This window comes from Mobula birostris, chromosome 7, assembly GCF_030028105.1.
Source record: "Mobula birostris isolate sMobBir1 chromosome 7, sMobBir1.hap1, whole genome shotgun sequence".
Taxonomy (NCBI): Eukaryota; Metazoa; Chordata; class Chondrichthyes; order Myliobatiformes; family Myliobatidae; genus Mobula; species Mobula birostris.
The window spans coordinates 78,114,043-78,131,456 of record NC_092376.1 but is presented as its reverse complement, the minus strand read 5'-3'; positions in this window follow the sequence as shown (position 1 = coordinate 78,131,456).

Below are 17,414 nucleotides of genomic sequence, written 5' to 3'. Positions count from 1 at the left end.
TTCCAAAGAAATTTTCTCACACATTTATTTAACTCTTGAAAAAATTTCTGTGGCAATTGTATTGGTAATGTTTGAAACAAATAGAAATATATTCATTTTTACAACATTGACTCTACCTACTAATGTTATTGGTAGTATCATCCACTTGTCAAAATCTTCTTGAATTTTTTTCAACAGTGGTAAATAATTAAATTTATATAAATTCTTTACATCATTATCAAGTCTTATACCTAAATACTTTATACCATTTACCGACCATCTAAATTGGGTTACTAATCGACATTGACTATAGTCTCCTTTAGTAAGAGGGAAAATTTCACTTTTATCCCAATTTATTTTGTAACCTGATACCTTCCCATATTCATCCAATCTAGAAGATAATTTATGTAACGAATGTTGTGGGTTTGTTAAATAGATCAAAACATCATCGGCAAAAAGATTAATTTTATATTCCTCCTGATTAACTCTAAAACCCATAATATCTGGATCAATTCTGATTAGTTCTGCTAATGGCTCTATCGCCAGTACAAATAAAGCAGGTGATAATGGACAACCTTGTCGAGTTGACCTTTTTAACTGGAATGGTGTTGAAATTTGAGAATTTGTCACTACTTTAGCTTTATGGTTAGAATTTAAAGTTTTAATCCAATTTATAAAAGATGTTTCTAACCCATATTTTTCTAATACTTTAAATAAAAAATCCCATTCTAATCTATCAAATGCTTTTTCTGCATCCAAAGCTACTACTATACTCCTCTCATCTCTTTTTTGTGCCAAATGAATTATACTGAGTAGCCAGGTTACATTATCTGCCAATTGTCTATTTTTAATAAATCCTGTTTGATCCATATGTATTAATTTTGGTAAATATTTAGATAATCTATTTGATGAAATTTTTGCTATTATTTTATAATCCGAATTCAATAAAGAAATAGGCCTGTATGATGTTGGTTTCATAGGGTCTCTGTCTTTTTTTGGCAATACTATTATAATCGCTGTTGAAAAAGATTCTGGAAGTTTATGTATTTTTTCTGCTTGACGTATTAGTTCCATAAAAAGAGGAAATAATAAATCTTTAAATTTTTTATAAAATTCAGGTGGAAAACGATCTTCTCCTGGAGATTTATTACTTTGGAGTGATCCTAAAGCTTCTTCAACTTCTTTTAATGTAAAAGGCATATCTAATCCCTTCTGTTCTTCCAAATTCAATTTTGGAAGAGAAATTTGTGATAAAAACCTTTCTATCTCATTAACATCATTTTGGGATTCTGATTGATATAATTCAGAATAGAAATTTTTAAAAGTTTCATTTATTTCAAGAGGTTTATAAGATATTTTATTTGCCCTTGTTCTAATTGCATTTATTGTTTTGGACGCTTGTTCTGTTTTCAACTTCCAGGCAAGAATTTTTTGTGCTCTCTCACCTAACTCATAATACCTTTGTTTAGTTCTTATAATTGCTTTTTCTGCTCTATATGTCTGAAGCATATTATATTGTAACTTCTTATTGACAAGTTGTCTTCGTTTTTCTTCTGACATATATCTTTGAGATTCTTTTTCTATTTTTGTAATCTCTTTTTCCAATTGATCTAGTTCTGCCATATATTCTTTCTTAATTTTAGACGTATAACTTATTATCTGGCCCCTAAGATATGCTTTCATCGCATCCCATAATATAAATTTATCATCCACTGAATGAAAATTTGTATCCAAAAAAATTTGAATCTGCTTTTTCATAAAATCACAGAAATCTTGACGTTTTAATAATGTTGAATTAAATCTCCATCTATAAGCCACTTCTTCCTTATCAGCCATTATTATTGTCATTAATAAAGGGGAATGATCTGATAATATTCTTGCTTTATATTCCATATTTTTCACTCTGTGTTGAATATGCATTGATAATAGAAACAAATCTATCCTTGAGTAAGTTTTATGTCTATGGGAATAGAACGAATAGTCTCTTTCTTTAGGATTGATTCTTCTCCATATATCAATCAAATTTAAATCCTTCATCAATGATAAAGTTAAATTTACTACCTTCGATTTTATAACAGCCTTGGTTGATCTACCTAAGACTGGGTCTAAGCAAAAATTAAAGTCTCCTCCAATTAATATTTTTTCATGTGCATCCGCCAAATTCAGAAAAGCTTCTTGTATGAATTTTGCGTCATTTTCGTTTGGTGCATAAATATTCATAGAAGTCCATAATTCAGAAAAAAGTTGACAATGTATAATCACATATCTCCCCGCAGAATCAGTTATTACATTTTGTATTCTAATTGGTAACGTTTTATTGATCAAAAATGCTACTCCCCTCGCTTTTGAATTAAATGAAGCCGCAATAACACTTCCCACCCAATCTCTCTTTAGTTTCTGATGTTCTGTTTCTGTTAGGTGTGTTTCTTGTAAAAAAGCTAAATCTATCTTCATTTTTTTAATATGTGTTAAGATTCTTTTTCTTTTCACTGGTCCATTAAGCCCATTAACATTAAAACTCAAAAAATTCAATAAATTAGTCATTATTCTTAACAAAGTTACTCCAATCTAAAACATTACTTATTTTCTCAACTCTCATAGTTCCTTGGGGAATCTCTTTAAAATTCACCATGTTGCTATGTGTTTCCCTCCCAACCTTCCAGGCAAAAAGAAAAGAAAAGATAGAAAGAATACAAAAAAAGAAAAAACAAAATACCCCCCCCCCCCCCACTAATGTTGTGAATGAAAAGATACACAACACTACCCCCCTCCATTTTACAGGTCGTGGCAAAAGCCACACTTGCACACATGATTAGCGTAGCAATCGATCAGTGCTTCTTCCAGCTCCCCCGCAACAAAAAATTATATATATATATATATATATATAGGCAAAATTAATGTTACTATTCCCAACTAACATTCCTCCAGTTTTAACCTTTCTTACCACCCCTCGTATAATTAATGATATATTTATACATTCATCCAGCTTCAAAAATCCAACAAGTCCATTCTTTAACCCAGTCTTCATCTTCAATCTATCTCGCTCCCCTGGATTTGTTCTTGTATCTGGTGAATATTCAGAGAATCTCGCACAAACTGCTCTGCTTTCTGGTAGTCATCAAAAAATCTTTTTTCTCCACCAGGCAAAAAAATCTTCAAGGTTGCAGGATAACGCAGTATAAATTGATAACCATGATCCCACAGGGTTTTTTTCACTGGATTAAATTTCTTCCTTCTCTTCAAAAGTTCATAACTTATATCAGGGTAGAAAAAAACTTTGTTCCCTTTAATTATCAATGGCCCTTTTCTATCCTTGGCAGCTCGAGCAGCTGCCTGTAGAATCCTTTCCTTGTCTTGAAATCTTAAGAATTTTATTAAAATCGATCGTGGATATTGGTCATCTTTTGGTTTTGGTCTTAGAGCTCTATGTGCCCGCTCAATTTCAATTGGTCGAACCTCCTCTTCCATTTGCAAAACATCCGGGATCCATTTTTGAAAAAATTCTATTGGTTTTTCTCCCTCCATACCTTCTTTAGGACCAACAATTTTAATATTATTACGTCTACTGAAATTTTCCAACATGTCCACTTTCTCCAAGAGTCGATTTCTTTCCGAGTTCCAGACAAGCAGATCATTTTCTGTTTTTTCCACTCTATCATTCATATGCCCCATTGCTCTTTGCATCTTTTGAAGCTTCTTATCCATTTTGTCCTGTCTTTCCATAACTTTATTATAGCACATCTTCGTATCTCTAAGATATTTGGATTTTCAAAAGGCTTTTGACAAGGTCCCACACAGGAGATTAGTGTGCAAACTTAAAGCACACGGTATTGGGGGTATGGTATTGATGTGGATAGAGAATTGGTTGGCAGACAGGAAGCAAAGAGTGGGAATAAATGGAACCTTTTCAGAATGGCAGGCAGTGACTAGTGGGGTACCGCAAGGCTCAGTGCTGGGACCCCAGTTGTTTACAATATATATTAATGACTTGGATGAGGGAATTAAATGCAGCATCTCCAAGTTTTCGGATGACACGAAGCTGGGCAGCAGTGTTAGCTGTGAGGAGGATGCTAAGAGGATGCAGGGTGACTTGGATAGGTTAGGTGAGTGGGCAAATTCATGGCAGATGCAATTTAATGTGGATAAATGTGAAGTTATCCACTTTGGTGGCAAAAACAGGAAAACAGATTATTATCTGAATGGTGACCGATTAGGAAAAGGGGAGGTGCAACGAGACCTGGGTGTCATTATACACCAGTCATTGAAAGTGGGCATGCAGGTACAGCAGGCGGTGAAAAAGGCGAATGGTATGCTGGCATTTATAGCAAGAGGATTCAAGTACAGGAGCAGGGAGGTACTACTGCAGTTGTACAAGGCCTTGGTGAGACCACACCTGGAGTATTGTGTGCAGTTTTGGTCCCCTAATCTGAGGAAAGACATCCTTGCCATAGAGGGAGTACAAAGAAGGTTCACCAGATTGATTCTTGGGATGGCAGGACTTTCATATGATGAAAGACTGGATGAACTAGGCTTATACTCTCTGGAATTTAGTAGATTGAGGGGGGATCTGATTGAAACATATAAAATCCTAAAAGGATTGGACAGGCTGGATGCAGGAAGATTGTTCCCGATGTTGGGGAAGTCCAGAACGAGGGGTCACAGTTTCAGGATAAAGGGGAAGCCTTTTAGGACCTTGATTAGGAAAAACTTCTTCAGACAGAGAGTGGTGAATCTGTGGAATTCTCTGCCACAGGAAACAGTTGAGGCCAGTTCATTGGCTATATTTAAGAGGGAGTTAGATATGGCCCTTGTGGCTAAAGGGATCAGGGGGTATGGAGGGAAGGCTGGTACAAGGTTCTGAGTTGGATGATCAGCCATGATCATACTGAATGGCGGTGCAGGCTCGAAGGGCCGAATGGCCTACTCCTGCACCTATTTTCTATGTCTATTTCTATGTCTATGTCTATTGCCATTAAAGTTTACTTCAGGAAGCTAGCATAAGAGAAAGGCACTTTGATCTTCTTTTGTATTTTCTATAGTTATGATCTAAATGGTTTTATCTTTTAATGGGTAGGGGCAGAAGTGTCAATTTTCAAGCTCGAGTCAATGTATCCGTCATGTAAAGAATTTTTAATCCCACACAATGAAACTTTCACCTGGTAGTTGGCCTGTATAACTGCCTTGGCTTTCAATTATGTATAGAACACAGCAGAGAAAGCTATGAGAGCAGGTGAGTGTTTGCACTTGCCAGTTCTGGGAGATCCTTGGAAGCTGGCCAGATATGAAGACTGAGGAAGCTTGCATGTTCCTCCTGGTCCACAGGGTACTTATCTTGTCTCCAACAGCATCCTGGCCTCCCTTCAGGCACCAAGTGTCCTGAGCTGGTAAAATCAGAGGCTGCCAGCTTTAAAAGCATGTTTAAATTTTCCCTACTGAGGAAAATGTTGACAGCATGCCCTTGCTTGTATCTGTAATGGGGAGATGTAGGAGGGTTCAGGCTGAAGTGATGTAAAACTTCTTTCTTAAACTACAGTTGTGGACATGAAGAACAGTTTTCTAGAGAATGAACCTACAGAAAGCATCTAGCGCAGATGTCCTTGGATCCTATGCAGATCAGCTGGGTGGTATTTGCATATATTTTTAGCCTCTCCCCGACTCAAACTGAGATTTCCACCTGTTTTAAGAAATCAACTATCATTGAATTGAATTGAATTGAATTGACTTTATTTCTTACATCCTTCACATACATGAGGAGTAAAAATCTTTACATTACGTCTCCGTCTAAATGTGCCATGTGCAATCATAGTAATTTATAATAGTTTATAAGTAGAACAGTCAATGTAATATAGAGTACACTCGAATCAGCATGAGTTCATCAGTCTGATGGCCTGGTGGAAGAAGATGTCCCGGAGCCAGCTGGTCCTGGCTTTTATGCTGTGGTACTGCTTCCCGGATGGTAGCAGCTGGAATTGATTGTGGTTGGGATGACTTGGGTCCCCAATGATCCTACGGGCCCTTTTAACACACCTGTCCTTGTAAACGTCCTGAATCATGGGAAGTTCACAACTACAGATGCGCTGGGCTGTCCGCACCACTCTCTGCAGAGTCCTGTGATTAAGGGAGGTACAGTTCCCATACCAGGCAGTGATGCAGCCAGTCAGGATGCTCTCAGTTGTGCCCTGTAGAAAGTTCTTAGGATTTGGGGGCCCATACCAAACTTACTCAACCGTCTGAGGTAAAAGAGGCGCTGTTCTGCCTTTTTCATCACATAGCTGGAGTGTACAGACCACGTGAGATCCTCAGTGATGTTGGTGCCGAGGAACTTGAAGCTATTTACTCTCTCAACCCCAGATCCATTGATGTCAGTAGGGGTTATCCCATCTCCATTCCTCCTGTAATTCACAACCAGCTCCTTTGTTTTTGCAACATTGAGGGAGAGGTTGTTTTCTTGACACCACTGTGTCAGAGAGATGACTTCTTCCCTGTAGGCCACCCTGCTATTGTTTGAGATAAGGCCAATCAATGTAGTGTCATTGGCAAATTTAATTAGCAGATTGGAGCTGTGGCTGGCGATATAGTCATGGGTATACAGGGAGTAAAGGAGAGGGGACTCAGTACGCAGCCCTGAGGGGCTCCTGTATTGAGAGTCAGAGGGTTGGAGGTGAGGGAGCTCACTCTTACAACCTGCTGGCGATCTGACAGGAAGTCCAGGATCCAGCTGCACAAGGCAGGGTCAAGGCCAACGTCCCTGTGCTCTCATCGAGCCTAGATGGAACTATAGTGTTGAATGCTGAACTGTAGTCCAAGAACAGCATTCTTACATAAGCATCCTTCTTCTCCAGATGCATAAGGATGGTATGTAGAGCAGTGGCTATTGTGTCTTCTGTTGATCAGTTGTGTCGGTAGGCGAATTGAGGGGGTCCACTTTGGGTGGTGGCAAACTGCAGACATAATCCTTGACCAGCCTCTCAAAGCATTTGCTTATTATTGAGGTGAGTGTGACAGGACGCCAGGCATTCAGGCATGTTGCCTTGGTCTTTTTTGGTACAGGGAAAATGGTGGATAATTTGAAGCAGGAGGGAAATCTACACTGGGCGAGGGAGAGATTAAAAATATCAGTAAACACACCTGCCAGTTGTGCTGTGCACATCCTGAGTATCTAAGAAAAACAAGGCAACATGCCTGAATGAATACTGCCCAGTGCCTCTGACATCCACCACCATGAAATGCTTTGAGAAGCTGGTCATGTCCTGCATTAAACCCAGATTCCCAGAAAACCTCAGCTGCTGTAATTTACCTGCTGCCAAAACAGGCAGATACCATCCATTTGGCCCTACACTCATCTCTGCAGCATCTGGGCAGTAAAGACACTTGAGTTAAGATTTGTTTATTGACTACAGCCCTGAATTCAGTACTATAATTCCAAACCCCTAAGCTCCACACCTCCATTTACAACTGGATCTTTGACTTCTTGACCAACAGAATAAAATCAGTAAGGACAGTCACCAACACGTCTACCATGATTATCTCCAACACTAGGGCACCACAGCCCCCTACTTTATTCCCTTTACACTGTAGACTATGTAATCAGATCCGGCTCTAATTACAACTATAGGTTTGCAGATGGTGCAACTACGTTTGGCTGTATCTCAAATAATGATGAGTTGGAGTACAGGAAGGAAATAGAATCTATTGACTTAATGCCATGACAACAACCTTTTCCTTTGGCTTCTTTCCCCTTCCCTTCCAGTCCTGATGATGGGTCTTGGCCCAAAATGTCGACTGTTTTATTTCCCTTTAAAAGTGCTTCCTGAATGGCTGAGTTCTTCCAGCATTTTGTGTGTTGGACAGAATGCAAGGTAAGTTTTTCATTGTACTTCTGCACATGTAACAATACTAAACTGACATACCAATTCGCTTTAGGTCGCATCTGGAATTTCCAGTTGGCGGACGATTTCCCTCCACGCCGCTCTGACATATTGGGAAATCATGTACTCGGCAGGTTACGGCAGTAGTTTGTCTTTGCCTTCTGTCGGGTGAGTTTAAAGAGGTCACCACCTGTTGCAGTGGATGACCAGGATGTCTAAGTGCCTTGTCGTGCTCTTAGCGCTCCACAACACCTGCTGGCCTGCCTTCTTGACCGTTGGACCATTAATTGGTCTCTTCCGCTCAATCTGCCATGGCCAGACTTCACACGCTGGGACAGGCAAATCTCCTACCTCACCGAGGGTCAAAGACCCATCAGCTACCCTCACCTGGTTTGGCCCGTCTGCTGAGACGGTTTCCCGGGGTGTGGCCGCTGCGCGTGCTACAGCTACTTGGAGCCACAGGTGAGAGCTGAGCGTCAGGTGGGGACCAAAGGTGGACGAGCTGCCCTCAAAAGGGCACAGCAGGCCCCCCCACCAGAGGTGCTTTCCCTCCCTAGACACTCCAATTCACCAACTCTAATTGATAAACTCCATATCTCCTAGTGCCTTCTCAAATGGCTTGGCAGACAATTCATTTCAAGGCAATGAAGAATCAATAATACACACTTGCAACTGTCACGCCAGACTGGCAAAAGAATGAATGAATAGGCAAAATTGTATTCTGAAATATATGTTGAAATGTAATACATGAAATACTCATAAGTATCACTGGAAACATCCTTACAAATGTTCATAATCAGCCATTATAGTCAAGAAAGGCACAAATCAGATTTAAAATTCAGCATATCATAGAACTAAGGCAAATTAGGAGATCATTCCGCCCATGAAGTCGAAGCTGAATCCACGCAAAACAATCTCACCAGTTTTTGCTACCATTCACTGCTCCATTTTCCCCATTAACCACTCGCTCAAGTATACAAACAATTTATTTTTGAAGCACTGATTACTCCTCTTTTTGCTGTCTTATAGGGAATGAATTCCATGTTCTTACTGCTTTGATTCAAAGAACATAGTTCTGAAGATTCCATTTGTACTTTTTGCCCTAAGTTCTAAATGTGCCCCGGCTTCTTGAATCAGTTGCTGATGGAAATAGGTTTCCACTGCCTTATCCAATGAGGTCATGCTCTTCTACACTTCTATTAGAACTTCTTCGGATCTGCCTTTCTCCAAGGAGAACAATCTCAGCCCCTCCAGCCCAACCTTGCTGCTGAAATCCATCATCTCCATCATCCCTGGAACTAGACCTTGATGTCTCGTTCACATCACGTCCAGGACGTCAGCTCTTAACTGGTAGTAATGTGTTCAGACTTGGATACAATGCTCCACTGTTTTGTACACTTGCACTATAACTTCTCAGCTGTAAATCAAAATGCTCTTTATGCTTCACTATCAATTTTCTCAACATACTCTAACTCTTTCAAGAATTTATGCGCGTGCACACTCAAGTTTCTTTCTCTCTTTTAGAATGGTCTATATTGTCTTTTCTCATTATTTATTGACTTATTCAGCAATACAATGTGGAGCAGGCCCCTCTGGCCCTTCAAGCAACGCTATCCCAGCAACCCCACAACCCCAATTACTGTACTTACTTTATACTTTATTGTCGCCAAACAATTGGTACTAGAACATATAATCATCACAGCGATATTTGATTCTGCACTTCCCACTCCCTGGATTACAAATATTAAATATTAAAAATATTAAACATAGTTAAAATTAGTAAATATTAAAAATTTAATATTTATATATTAAATCTATAAAACTGAGTGAGGGTTTTAGTTTGGGTTTTAGTGAGGGTTTCTTTAGTTTTCTCAGGAAGAAAAGGCGCTGGTGGGCGGCCTTGGCAGTGAACTCTGCTTGGTTGGACCAAGTCAGGTCATTTGTGATATTGACCCCAAGGAACTTAAAGCTTTTGACCTGTTCCACTTGCGCACCACCAATGTAAATGGGATCGTGCAGTCCGCTACTCCTTCTGAAGTCAACAACCAATTCCTTCATCTTGCTGAGGTTGAGGGATAGGTTATTGTCTCCGCACCATGCCACCAGGTTCTTAATTTCCTCTCCGTACTCAAACTCATCATTACCCTAACCTAATCGCTCATTCGCTGCTGTTGTTACTGCGCAGTCGAGAATCTTTCGGAGGGTAGGCCTCAAAATCCCCCGCTTTGCCTGCTGTTGGTGACCGAGGGTGAGGTCGAATCATTCGGATAGTGATGGCGCTCAGTACTCGGTGTCGGAGAGCTGATCAGAGCTCTAAGTTTTCCGATGACTCAAATTCGGACCGTGGTTGGGTATGGCAGGGAGGGTTTTTCTTCCTTCTCTCCATCTGCGTGAGATGTGGGACATTTGAGAGACTTTGAACTTTACTGTGCTCATGGACTTCTTCATCAAGTTATGGTATTGTTGCACTGTTGTAACTATATGTTATAATTATGTGGTTTTGTCAGTTTTTTCAGTCTTGGTCCATCCTGTGTTTTGTGATATCACACCAGAGGAAATATTGTATCATTTCTTAATGCATGCATTACTAAATGACAATAAAAAAGGACTGCGTGTCTTCATAATCTAATCACAGGACCATTTAGACTGTGGGAGAAAACCAGAGCACCAGGGGAAAACAGACGCATTACATGGGGAGGATGTATAGAGACTCCTTACAGAGTGGTGCCAGAATTAACGCCGAACTCTGAAATGCCCTGTGCTGGTAATAGCGTCGCAGTAACCGCTACACTACCGTGGCACCCAAGTTTTCCTGCCAAATTTCATACATTTCTGCATGAAATTCTATCTGCCACTTGTCTGCCCTTCTAGAGCCTATTACAACGGTTTACACATGTCCCTAAGGATTTTGTCATCTGCTTATTTAGAAATGTTATTCTGCAGACATACTGGATTCATGAACTTAATCAATGCTCATGAATAAATGTTAATCCTAACACTGGCTCCAACTCAATAACAATATCGATCATAGTCCAAGCAGAAAACAAACAATTTCTTACCTATAATCTCTGCTTTCTGCTTTTAAGCCACTGTCTCATTTATGCAGCTATTTACTTGTTTTGCCTTCCTAACCTTTTGATGTGCTGTTCGCAACCTAATGATTTGCCTATCCTTGTGTCTCAGCTGTAAAAAGTTTAAATGCCAACATTGATCCCTGACGCTCACATCTTGCCCACAAGGGAGGCCTACTCTCTGCTCACATTAGATAATGAATATTCACCCACACCAGTATGCTATGTCCTGTACCTGATCTTATTTTCTACTTTAACCATTGATGTGGCATCTTAGAAAATACCTTCAGGAAGTCACAGTAATCCACCAGTTTTCCTTTATCCATGGTACATCATATGAATTCATAAAATGTCCAATAAATTGGCCAAAGATGATTTCCCTTTCACAATATATGTTGACTTTACCTGATTGCCTTAATTTTTTTTAAACATTATACCTTTACCATGACCGCTAACATTTTTCCTAGGACGGAGCTTCTGAATATTCTTTCTGAATAGCTGTATTGTTTTTTAATTGAAAAAATTAGGTTTAAGTCAAGATTCTTAGTGTGAGCAGCCAGGTCTGTTACATCAAGGTAAAGAGCCAACCTTCATTGTTAATTATGTAAAATACAAGAGAATGAGAAAACTCAGGGTTTCATATATTTTTCACTGATTTGAAATCTAATCTTAAGAATCAACCAATTGTATCTCAAAACTGTCTTGTAAAATAATTAACTCAGTATTGCAATTTTCAGAAATCTTTAAAGTTCATCTAATCCCGAGAGTATGCTTTCAGATATGCAGAGGAGGAGATAACAACCAATTTAATGTCATAACTGTTATGATATCTCCTTCACAGTGGTGAGAAGTGCAGGTCAACCTCCCACTAGGTTTCCTCAGCAGCCCTCAAACAAAAGGAAAGATTCTAAAATGTCCTCCTTTTTCAAAGAACGGGATTTCCCTTCCTCCACCTTCAACGCTGCCCTCAACTGCATTTCACGCACATCTGCTCTTACCTCATCCTCCTGCCACCCTACCAGGGATAGCGTTCCTCTTGTCCTCACAAACCACCCCATCAGCCTCCACCTCCAGCACATAATTCTCCGGAACTTCCGCCATCTCCAACGGGATCCCACCACCAAGCACATCTTTTTCTTGCTCCCCCACTTTCTGCTTTCCACTGGGATCGCTCCCTATGCGACTCCCTTGTTCACTTGTCCCTCCCCACTGATCTCCCTCCTGGCACTTACCCTTGCAAGCCAAACAAGTGCTACACCTGTCCCTACACCTCCTCTCTCACTATCATTCAGGGCCCTAAACAGACCTTCAAGGTGAGGTGACACTTCAGCTGCGAGTCCTTTGGGGTCATATACTGTGTCCAGTGCCTCGGGGTGGTCTGATGTAGATTTGGAGACCGCTTCGCCGAGCACTTACACTTGGTCCACCAGAAGAAGTGGGATTCTGAGTGGCCACCCACTTTAATTCCACTTCCCATTTACATTATTACCATATAACAATTATAGCACGGAAACAGGCCATCTCGGCCCTTCTAGTCCGTGCCGAACGCTTATTCTCACCTAGTCCCACCGACCTGCACTAAGCCCATAACACTCGTTCCTTTCCTGTCCATATATCTATCCAACTTAACTTTAAATGACAACATCGAACCTGCCTCTATCATTTCTTCTGGAAGCTCGTTCCACACAGCTACCACCCTCTGAGTAAAGAAGTTTCCCCTCATGTTACCCCTAAACTTTTGCCCCCGAACTCTCAACTCATGTCCTCTTGTTTGAATCTCCCCTAATCTCAATGGGAAAAGCCTATCCATGTCAACTCTATCTATTCCCCTCATGATTTTAAATACCTCTATCAAGTCCCCCCTCAACCTTCTATGTTCCAAAGAATAAAGACCTAACTTGTTCAACCTTTCTCTGTAACTTAGATGCTGAAACCAAAGTAACATTCTAGTAAATCTTCTCTGTACTCTCTCAATTTTATTGACATCTTTCCTATAATTTGGTGACCAGAACTGTACACAATACTCCAAATTTGGCCTTACCAATGCCTTGTACAATTTTAACATCACATCCCAACTCCTATACTCAATGCTCTGATTTATAAGGGCCAGCATACCAAAAGCTTTCTTCACCACCCTATCCACATGAGATTCCACCTTCAGGGAACTATGCACCATTATTCCTAGATCCCTCTGTTCTACTGCATTCTTCAATGTCCTACCATTTACCATGTCTGCCGTATTTTGATTAGTACTACCAAAATATAGCACCTCACATTTATCAGCATTAAACTCCATCTGCCATCTTTCAGCCCACTCTTCTAACTGGCCTAAATCTCTCTGCAAGCTTTGAAAATCGACTTTATTATCCACAACTCCACCTATCTTAGTATCATCTGCATACTTACTCATCCAATTTACCACCCCATCATCCAGATCATTAATGTATATGACAAACAACATTGGACCCAGTACCCTGAGGCACACCACTAGTCACTGGCCTCCAATCTAACAAACAGTTATCCACCACTACTCTCTGGCATCTCCCATCCAGCCACTGTTGAATCCATTTTACTACTTCAATATTAATACCTAACGATTGAACCTTCCTAACTAACCTTCCACGTGGATCCTTGTCAAAGGCCTTACTGAAGTCCATATAGACAACATCCACCGCTTTACCCTGGTCAACATTCCTAGTAACCTCTTCAAAAAATTCAATAAGATTTGTCAAACATGACCTATCACGCACAATTCCTATATGTCAATCCATGGCCTCCTCTACTGTCACGATGAGGCCACACTCAGGTTAGAGGAACACCTTATATTCCAGTTGGGTAGCCTCCAACCTGATGGCATGAATATTGATTTCCCGAACTTCCGGTAAAGCCCCCACCTTCACCATTCCCCATCCCCTTTTCCCTCTCTCATCTTATCTCCTTGCCTGCCCATCGCCTCACTCTGGTGCTCTTCCCCTTTTTATTTCTTCCATGGCCTTCCGTTCTCTCCTATTAGATTCCCCTTCTCCAGCCCTGTGTCTCTTTCACCAATCAAATTCCCAGCTCTTTACTCCATCCCTCCCCCTCCCGGTTTCACCTTCACCTTGTGTTTCTCTCTGCCCTCTCCCCACCTTTTAAATCCACTCCTCATCTTTTTTTTTCCCAGTCCTGTTGAAGGGTCTCGGCCTGAAACTTCGACTGTACTTTTTTCCATAGAAGCTGCCTGGACTGCTGAGTTCCTCCAGCATTCTGTGTGTGTGTGTGGCTTGGATTTCCAGCATCTGCAGATTTTCTCATTTGTGGAAAGATTCTGAAGATGTTTTTTGTTAAAACTTTTCCAATGGAGCTAGGAATTCTACCCAACCTCAGCAATATTTCAATATTCCACCTGTTGTCAGCTCAAACCCACTCCATGGCACTAATGAGGTCACTGGTCCATAACTAGCTTTTGTAAGATACAAACCACCTATGCCTGTGAAATGCCTCTTGAAGAATAAATGAGCCCAGGGAATATTCTGATTTTATTTTGATGAATCCTGCTCCAGACCTCCCTTGCTGGTACTAAACTCCAAGAAAGACTGGATGAGCTGGGCTTGTACTCGTTGGAATTTAGAAGATTGAGGGGGGATCTGATTGAAACATATAAGATTCTAAAGGGATTGGACAGGCTAGATGCAGGAAGATTGTTCCCGATGTTGGGGAAGTCCAGAACGAGGGGCCACAGTTTGAGGATAGAGGGGAAGCCTTTTAGGACCGAGATTAGGAAAAACTTCTTCACACAGAGAGTGGTGAATCTATGGAATTCTCTGCCACAGGAAACAGTTGAGGCCAGTTCATTGGCTATATTTAAGAGGGAGTTAGATATGGCCCTTGTGGCTACGGGGGTCAGGGGGTATGGAGGGAAGGCTGGGGCGGGGTTCTGAGTTGGATGATCAGCCATGATCATAATAAATGGCGGTGCAGGCTAGAAGGGCCAAATGGCCTACTCCTGCACCTATTTTCTATGTTTCTATGTTTTTATAAACTCAATCTGGTAACTATTTGCATAGGTGATCACAAAATTTCTGCCTTTAGACTGTAATACAGCACCACCTGTGGGAAACTTCAACTCACTGGGTGTCAGAGCAGCCAATACCTGCCAAAAGAACATCTGCAGGCATTCTGACCTCTGCAAGGGTCTGGCAGCTGTTGGTGGACCTCAAAGGGCAGCTGAAGTTCCCCAACCATATCACAGCCACCACCCTGCGACCAGACATTGTCCTAGTGTCTGAGTCGACTAAGCAAGTGGTGCTGCTGGAGCTGACAGTCCCATGGGAAGATAGCTTGGAAGAGGCCTTTGAAAGGAAGCTCTCCAAGTACACAGGACTGGTCAGCAACTGTCAGCAGGCTGGATGGAGAGTGAGGTGTCTCCCAGTGGAGGTTGGTTGTAGGGGATTCGTAGCCCATTCTTTAGTTAGAGCCCTCAGCATTTTGGGCATCGAGGGAGAGAGGAAGAGGAGAGCCATCCGCACTACAACCGATGTGGCAGAGAGGGCCTCAAGATGGCTGTGGCTCAAAAGAAGGGAGCCATGGAGTCATAAGTAGATAGCCATCTGGACACAAGCTGGGCTCTGATCAGCCCCGGCTGGGTCATCTGGAGGAGGTTGTATGATGTTGAAAGACCCGAAACACCCGATAATTCCAGGAACATCACTGAAGATGTGTCCAGAAGCATCAATAGATGTATGTACACAGCAGGGAGCATTTAAATAAGAGCCAGTGTTTAATTTAGTTTCTGTCCTTGTGCCTACCCTACCCTCCACTATCCCCACCCCTCAGCAGCAGTTTAAAAACAGAATTCAGGTCTGAGAAATGTGTAAAGACATCTTCTATCCTCACTTGAGCTGATCTATAAGTAATTTAGAATTCTGAGTAACATGGCTGATCCTCTGACTTGCCTAATAAACCATTCAGGGCAACTTGCAGCTGTCCTTACTTCTTCATCCATTTTGCACAAATTAATATCTTAAAATAATGTGTATTCCTTCAAAATAATCCAAAGTAAATGGGCACAGTGAGTCAGTCTACAATATTTTGAAAGCTTGTGTTAGTCTTCTCCTTCTGCTCTATTATTGCATAAACCAGCGTTCCTCGGAATACTGCAGGTTGAACAGGACTAGTTTGTTCTGTCTTTGTGAAGATCTTCTGCACTATGCAGCAAGGACTCCATCTTGTGGTCGAGACAAATGTTCTCCTGAAATGTGACCCATAGCTCAATTCTGCATATTATTGGAGCAGACAGACCACTCACTAAGTAGTTTTAATGTAGCTTTTAAAACAGGGGAATCAATAGCCACTCCCTGCCATTACTATATTTCACTGAATGTCATCTTGAATCTAAAGGGTTCAGTAAATTACTAAGTTTTCTAGAAGTCGTTGTGCCCGACAGGTGATTGCAATTGGAATTTCTCTGTGCAAGTGATTTGAAATAGCAGGAGAAATGCGTGCTGATTTATGGATAAACAGAAGCTGTCATCTATTACTTTTGCCCAGTGACACACATTTAACACCTGAAATGAGATAAGTAAATCCTATTCCAGAAATGGTTAAATTCAGCCGTTGCTGTACAGTTTTCTTCAGTGCAGTAGTAATAACATTTAAATGATTTAGAGTACCAAATCCTATACCGATCAGAAGCACCCTGGTGTGGAGTAATTAGAATAATGATTTCTAATAAGCAGAATAAAACCTATGAAAGTAGAAATGTAAATCTGAGGTTGATTTATAGGCCCTCTATGAGTTTGAGCGTCACAAGAATGCTAATTTTTAATGACCTTCTGCAAACGATGATGGGAAAAAAAACCAAGATCATTTTCAAGCCATCCACTCTTTAGATATTTTGTTTACTGATATACAGCATACTCCCCCTGCTGTCTGCAAAGAGCTTGCTCATTCTCCTCCTGAACAAATGGGTTTCCTCCAGGTGCTCTGGTTTCCTCCCACGTGCCACAGACGTACAAGTTAGTAGGGTAATTGTCACCTGGGGGTAATTGTAAAAGACGAACAAGTTAGCAGGTTAATTGGTCATCTGGGTGTAATTGTAAAAGATGAACAAGTTAACAGGGTAATTGGTCATCTGGGTGTAATTGTAAAAGACGAACAAGTTAGCAGGTTAATTGGTCACCTGGGGGTAATTGTAAAAGACGAAAAAGTTAGCAGGTTAATTGGTCATCTGGGTGTAATTGTAAAAGACGTATGTTAGCAGGGTAATTAGTCATCTGGGTGTAATTGTAAAAGACGAACAAGTTAGCAGGTTAATTGGTCAGCTGGGTATAATTGTAAAAGACGAACAAGTTAGCAGGTTAATTGGTCATCTGGGTGTAATTGTAAAAGACGTACAAGATAGCATGTTAATTGGTCACCTGGGGGTAATTGTAAAAGACGTACAAGTTAGCAGGGTAATTGGTCACCTGGGGGTAATTGTAAAAGACGAAAAAGTTAGCAGGTTAATTGGTCATCT